Below are 7,748 nucleotides of genomic sequence, written 5' to 3' on the forward strand. Positions count from 1 at the left end.
GGGATCTTCCCGGACCATGGCACGAACCTGTGTCCCCTGCATCAGCAGGCAGACTCTCAAACACTGCGCCCCCAGGGAAGCCTGTTTGTAGATTTTTTGATGATGTCCATTCTGACTGGTGTGAGGTGATACCTCATTGTACTTTTGATTTGCATTTCTCTAATGATTAGTGATGTTGAGCATCCTTTCATGTGTTTGTTGGCAATCTGTATAACTTCTTTGGAGAAATGTCTATTTAGGTCTTCTGCCCATTTTTGGATAGGGTTGTTTGTTTTCTTGATACTGAGCTGCATGAGCTGCTTGTAAATTTTGGAGGTTAATCCTTTGTCAACTGCTTGGTTTGCAAATATTTTCTCCCATTCTGAGGGTTGTCTTTTCATCTTGTTTGTGGTTTTCTTTACTGAGAAAAAGCTTTTAAGTTTCATTAGGTCCCATTTGTTTATTTTTGTTTTTATTTCCCTTTCTCTAGGAGGTAGGTCAAAAAGGATCTTGCTGTGATTTATGTCATAGAGTGTTCTGCTTATGCTTTCCTCTAAGAGTTTTATAGTGTCTGGCCTTACATTTAGGTCATTAAACCATTTTGAGTTTATTGTTGTGTATGGTGTTAGGGAGTGTTTTAATGTGATTCTTTTACATGTAGCTGTCCAGTTTTCCCAGCACCACTTATTGAAGAGGCTGTCTTTTCTCCACTGTATATTCTTGCCTCTTTTATCAAAAATAAGGTGACCATAGTTGCGTGGGTTTATCTCTGGGCTTTCTATCCTGTTCCATTGATCTATCTTTCTGTTTTTGTGCCAGTACCATACTGTCTTGATTACTGTAGCTTTGTAGTATATTCTGAAGTCTAGGATCCTGATTCCTCCAGCTCCGTTTCTCTTTCTCAAGATTGCTTTGGCTATTCGGGGTCATTTGTGTTTCCATACAAATTGTGAAATTTTTTATTCTAGGTCTGTGAAAAATGCCATTGATAGTTTGATAGGGGTTGCATTGAATCTGTACATTGCTTTGGGTAGTAGAGTCATTTTTACAATGTTGGTTCTTCCAATCCAAGAACATGGTATATCTCTCCATCTGTTTGTATCATCTTTAATTTCTTTCATTAGTGTCTTATAGTTTTCTGCATACAGGTCTTTGTCTCCTTAGGTAGGTTTATTCCTAGGTATTTTATTCTTTTTGTTGCAGTGGTAAATGGGAGTGTTTCCTTAATTTCTCTTTAAGATTTTGCATCATTAGTGTGTAGGAATGCAAGAGATTTCTGTGCATTAATTTTGTATTCTGCTACTTTACCAAATTCATTGATTAGCTCTAGTAGTTTTCTGGTAGCATCTTGGGATTCTCTATGTATAGTATCATGTCATCTGCAAACAGTGACAAGCTCAGAGAATTTCAGGGAGGAGCCTGTGGTCTGATTACCCCAGGAGAGCTCCTTTAACAAGTAAGCCCTTTTTGTTGTTGTTGTTGTTATTGTATTTACAAGAACATGAGAGAAGCCATAGTATGCCATCTTTATTTAAACTGTTCTTGACTTCTCTCCTAACTTGCAGTGTACCATCTCCACAGTCCTAAATTACAAAGATCACCAAGGATTGGGACTGCAATGCTTGCTTGTGTTATCTGGTCATCATTTGACATCTCACTTTAAGGCCTTGATTCAAGCACCTGACAACTTTGATGTTCTGTAGCACATAACACAGTATTGTCTGTCTCTAAAATAATGTCTTATGGAATAAATTGTGTAAGATTTAATTCCTATATGTCAAGAGTTTCATGACTGAAGTAGCACCCTTTTAACTTCCAGAGTAATACATATAGCTCAACACACACACACACACACACACACACACACACACACATCACAATATGACATATGAGCCCACCTTCAGTTTTAGATTTGTGCCTGATATATTTTTATATTTGTTATTTGATGGATTTTTAAATCCATCTGTGCAGAACATGAAAAGAAGAGCCTATTTTGAAAACTCTGTTGATAATTTAAACTGTTGAATTGTGTCAACCAATGTTTAGCAATTGGCAAATATTTTTCTAGAAAACATTTATTGAATGATAGACCAACTAACATTAGATTTATTCATATTATTTTTACTTGCCAGGTTAATCAAGAAAGATATAGTCAATGAATTAAACATATGTTCATGTCTCAACTAGGTGCTTTACTTTCTTCTAAATAGTAAAATTATCCAGGGTGTTTTTGGTTCTTTTTTGCTAACTGCACTGATATTCCTGAAAACATAGCAGTAACTGATATCATAAACATAGCAATAACCCCTTCACTGTATTTTTAGATCTCTATGTTGGGGATATATGTCTATCAAAATTTGGTACCACTTTGACGTCATCCATGTAGAATCATGATCAAAACCAGAATTGTTCACCACCCATGTGTATGAATCAGCATATCCTTGTTTACGCTGGGCTTGTAATCTGTCCGAGGCAATACAGGTACATATGCATCTCCACTCTCCTAAACATGCTTAGAAATGAGACTGAGAACAGTGAATGCTACAGTATGAACACTGACACCGACTTTAGTACCAAATTTAATAATTTAATACCAATTTAATAATTTAGTACCAAATTTAATTCAGTACCAATACTGAGTCTACTCCTAGTACTAATATTTACTGCATGTCCAGCAACTGATTACACGAAGAATCCCCTTCTCTGTGGGGAAATTTCCCTGTGGGGGAAATAGGTCTTGTTATTTTCATTTTTCAGATGAAGAAACAAAAATAAAGAGGACAAATTCCCATCACTAGTTGGAATGGAAGCTCATTTTGAATCCATATTTGTCAGACAAAAGTAAGCAATCTGTCACTTGTCATTTTCCACTACATACTATTGGAAATATCCTCATTATTTTCATTTTAACAAGTTTCCTTAAACTCTTGATTTCTTCTTGCAGTTGCACTCTCCTTATATCAAGGATTTGTAGTTTAAAATATTTCTGCCTCAAAAAAAGAAACACTTACAATGTTTCATTATATTCTGTAAATGTTTACTGGTTTATATTCCCTGTGTTCATTCCCTGGTCTTTCATTCAAGATTTTTTTTGTCACTTGACCACCGTGCTATCTTCAGTTTGTCAGTCTCTGACTGTCACAGTCCTGGTCATCCTCCTCATTGCCTTGACTCCAATCCACCTTTAAATCATTACTGAAGTTCACACTTTTTTTTTTTTTTTTTGGTGGTACGCGGGCCTCTCACTGTTGTGGCCTCTCCCGTTGTGGAGCACAGGCTCTGGACGTGCAGGCTCAGCGGCCATGGCTCACGGGCCCAGCCACTCCGTGGCATGTAGGATCTTCCCAAACCAGGGCACGAATCCGTGTCCCCTGCATCGGCAGGCGGACTCTCAACCACTGCACCACCAGGGAAGCCTGGGGGGTAATGTTTTATATAGCTTTTTTTATTGGAGTATCATTGCTTTACAATGTTGTGTTAGTTTCTGTCGTACAACAAAGTGAATCAGCTGTATGTATACCTATATCCCCTCCCTCTTGAGCCTCCCTCCCACCCACCCCCAAATCCCACCCATTGAGGTCATCACAGAGCACTGGGCTGAGCTCCCTGTGCTATACAACAAGTAGCTTTTTATTTTGTTTTACTAGTACCTCACTTTTATGGTAATTTATAAATGTATCAGTCTGCAACAGATTGGGGAGGGAAAAGTGTGGGCCCTTCATTGATATTTTTAAAAATATAGGAAAAAACAATCTTAAATTTCAGAAGATAGGAATTGAGCTCTACTCCAAGGTGAAAAATGAACGCTAAATGAAGGCCTATTGAAGGAGTCTTGGAGGATGGCTAGGCTTTAAGAGGTGGACTAGAGTAACAAAATATCAATATAGTGTAGGAAAGAAAAATAACTTGAATGTACAATGTGCTCAAAAAGCAGCAAATACATAACCTTGGTAGCAATGGAACAACCATAAAGAAAATGGGGAATGTGGGTAAGGGTTTCAGGCTAGAAGACATAGAAAGTTCAGAAAGGAATCTGGATGTATTCTTCAGCTGTTTAGCAACTGAGATATGTAGATAACAGAGTATTCAAAGAGGTGTGTCTTTTAGCATGCAAAATGGATTAGAAATGTCAGTCCTAGAAACCAGAAGACCAGTTAGAGAACTATTGTCATAGCATGGACATAGGTTACAGGGCTTCATTTGAGGGCTGGCAGGAAGACTATGGCAACAGTTGATTGATACAAGCTTTCGGCAGACCTAAACTATAATTTCCATTCAGCACCACGCACAGTACTTGAGCCCTGGGAGACATTTACTATTGTTGCTTTGTTGAGCTAGAATTGGAATTTCCACAAAGATCGGGATATGAGAAAAATAAAAAGTGCCCAAAGTCTTATTAGAAATCTGAAAATTTCAGGTCTGAAATGAGGAAAAAATGGGTTCCTTTTTAGACACGGTCCAGGTCACACCTAGTTGAAATATGGCATTAAGACAAGGGATGGGGATGGAAAGACCAAGAGTCAACCATTGAGGTTACAGTGTTTAGGACACACCATTTCTAAGAGGAAGAATGGAGGGGAAGGAATAATGCTAAGAAGGACAGATGCCAACTGGAGAGGTGAGAGCAGGGCAAGGAGTCCAGCAGGGAGTCTGCCAAGCATGACGGCAATAACAGAGCCGCAGGATCCACACAGGAAACGTTTCCGGAACATCGACCACAGTTCGTGGAGATCCTGAAGCCTCTGGCATGGGCCAGAAGATAATTGGCGAGTTTTATTTTTTAATTTAGAAATGACTTGGCATTTATTTCACACATAGTTCCTTTTGGATATTCACCCTTTTAGAGTTTTTTTTTTAATTTTTACTTTATATTGGAGTAGAGTTGATTAACAATGTTGTGTTAGTTTCAAGGCTACAACATAGTGATTCAGTTATACATATGCATGTACCTATTCTTTTTCAAATTCTTTTCCCATTTAAGTTATTAAGTTATCACAGAATACTGAGTAGCATTCCCTGGGCTATAGAGCAGGTCCTTGTTAGTTATCTATTTTAAATATAGTTGTGTGTATATGTCAATGGCGAGTTTTCAGGGAGATATTTCCTCAGTGTAGCAAGGGTTGAAACTGAGTTGGAGCAGGTCAGGGCAAGACTGAATAGTGAGAAAGGATAAGCAGAGGATAACGGTCAGTATATATATTTTTCAGTTATGAAAAATGTGGTAGAAATCTACCTGGGGTGGAGGAAGTGACAGGACTGCGTGAAGGTTTGGGGATGGAAGTGAGGAGGTGGATAAGGAGGGAGCTATTCAGGAAGGGAAGCCAACTGAGGAACAACCATTTGGAAGAAGCGAGAAGGGGAAGAATTAGAAGCTGGGAAGAGAGGATGAGATGTGTCTTCTGGGGAAGGAGGAGGGTAGAAGAGACAGGTGCCCTACAACCTGAAAAGTACAGAGGAAAACAGGAGGTATTGACCTTTTTTTTTTTTAGAACTTAAGTTTATTTTTAAATTTTTATTCTATTTTTGGCTGCATTGGGTCTTCATTGCTTAGCACGGGCTCTCTCTATTGTGGCCAGCGGCGGCTACCCTTTGTTGTGGTGCGTGGGCTTCTCAATGTCGTGGCTTCTCTTGTTGCAGAGCACGGGCTCTAGGCATAAGGGATTCAGTAGTTATGGCACACAGGCTCAGTAGTTGTGGTGCACAGGCTTAGTTGCTCCTCAGCATGTGGGATCTTCCCGGACCAGGGCTCCAACCCATGTCCCCTGCATTGGCAGGCGGATTCTTAACCACCGCGCCACCAGGGAAGCCCTTGATCATTTTTTTTCTCCTTGATCATTTTTAAGAGAAAATTATTTAAGTGATTCAGCTGAGGTTAAAGGCTTCATTCAGTCAGGATGCTCCTGACTGGAGCCTGGTCAGAGGTTATAGGATAGAAAGGGCCAGCTGAGTAGCTGTCCTTGCAGTGGGCTCATAGGCAGCAGTTTAATTTCATCAAAACTTGGGGTTGGGAGGGTCATTCCTGCTTTTGTGCTCCTTGCTCAAGCTCCCATAAAACACAAGAAGAGTATTTGCCAAGAACTCTTTCTGGGAGCCTTGCAGCTTATCAGCTACTCAAAATTCATGGAGCAGGGGAGCCAGATAGCAAAAGAGAAGGAAAAGGGAGCAATGTGGAGGGGCACAGAGTATGCAACCCCAACATATGCCTCTGTGGCATATTGATTATTTTAAGCTGGTTATTTTTAAGAAGCAGCAGACCCAGGAGAAGCTCTGAAACCTGGGTAGAAGATCCCCTTTTGTAAGAGATATTTACATCTATAAGGGAAATCTCCACTTGTAAGGGTATCACCCTCTCGGTACCAGAAATAGAAGGATGACTCTAAATCTCTAGACATTTTTATCAATGGAGAAGGTAACACTTAGATCTGCATAACACCCTTACCCTAGTTTCCTGTGCTTTTCCAGGTCACCAGCTCACCTCCTAGAACTGGATCCCTCCCCCACATCCCACATCATCTTGTGCCTTTAGGTGGAGATGCTATTTAAGGTGGTGGCCATTTCAAGGAGTTACTCATCTTTCCTGGGTATCTCCCGTGTATACAGGAGGAATACATGTTATTAAACTTGTTTGTTTTTCTCTTGTTATTGTCTTTTATTACAAGGAATGTCTCAGCCAAGAATGTAAGAGTAAAGGGAAAATTCCTCCCCCCAGAGAAGTTAGAAAGCAAAGGGAGACCTAGAGGCCTTGTTGTCTGTTTATCCTAGTGCTCTTACAGCTTTCTCTTTCCCTTTCTTTCTTTCTTTCCTTCTTTCTTTTTCTTTCTTTCTTCCTTCCTTCTTTTCTTTTTCTTTAGAACACTTTTAGATTTACAGAAAAATTAGGGAGATAGTACAGAGAATTCCCCTATACCCTCCAAACACACACTGTTTCCCCTATAGTGTCTTGCATTAATATACATTTGTTACAGTTAATGAACAAGTATTAATACATTATTATTAATTCAAGTCCATAGTTTACATTAAAGTTCACTCTATGTGGTACATCCTGTGCATTTTGACAATTGCATAATGTAATATATCTAACAGTCCAATACCATATGGAAGGCTTTCACTGCCCTGAAAATTCCCTTTCCGCCACCCCCATTCATCTCCTCCCTCCCCCCTGAACCCCTGGCAACCACTGATCTTTTTACTCTCTCCCTAGTTTTGCCTCTTCCTGAATGTCACATGCTTGGGATCCTACAGCATCTTCAGACTGGCTTCTTTCACTTAGCCATGTGCATTTAAGGGTCCTCCATGTTTCTGTGTGGCTTGACAGCTCATTTCTTTTTATCTCTGAGTTCATTGAATGGATGTGCCACCTTTTGTTACTCTATTCATCTATCAAAAGGCGTCTTTTTTGCTTCCAATTTTTGACAATTATGAATATAGCAGCTATAAATCATTCTGTGCAGGTTTTGTGTGGACATACAAAATTTTCAAAACAATTGGGCAAATACCTAGGGGTGTGATTGCTGGATCCTATGATGAAGCCTATGTTTAGCTTTTCAAGGAACTTTCCAACTGTCTTTCATCATCACATCATCATCATCACATCATTATTTCTTGTACTGCTTTTCTTGTCCTCTCAGCTACCAACTTTATCCTGAATGACTGGCATGAGTAAGTTGAAGTCATCTTTTCCTTGAACTATCTCTCTTCTCACCTTTCAGTCCTCACCTTTCCCTGCTGGGCAGGCAGCACATAACCCTGTGTGGGCTCCTGGACTTACA

Source organism: Mesoplodon bidens, assembly GCF_964165515.1.
Source record: "Mesoplodon bidens genome assembly, chromosome: 5".
In the NCBI taxonomy this organism is placed as follows: domain Eukaryota; kingdom Metazoa; phylum Chordata; class Mammalia; order Artiodactyla; family Ziphiidae; genus Mesoplodon; species Mesoplodon bidens.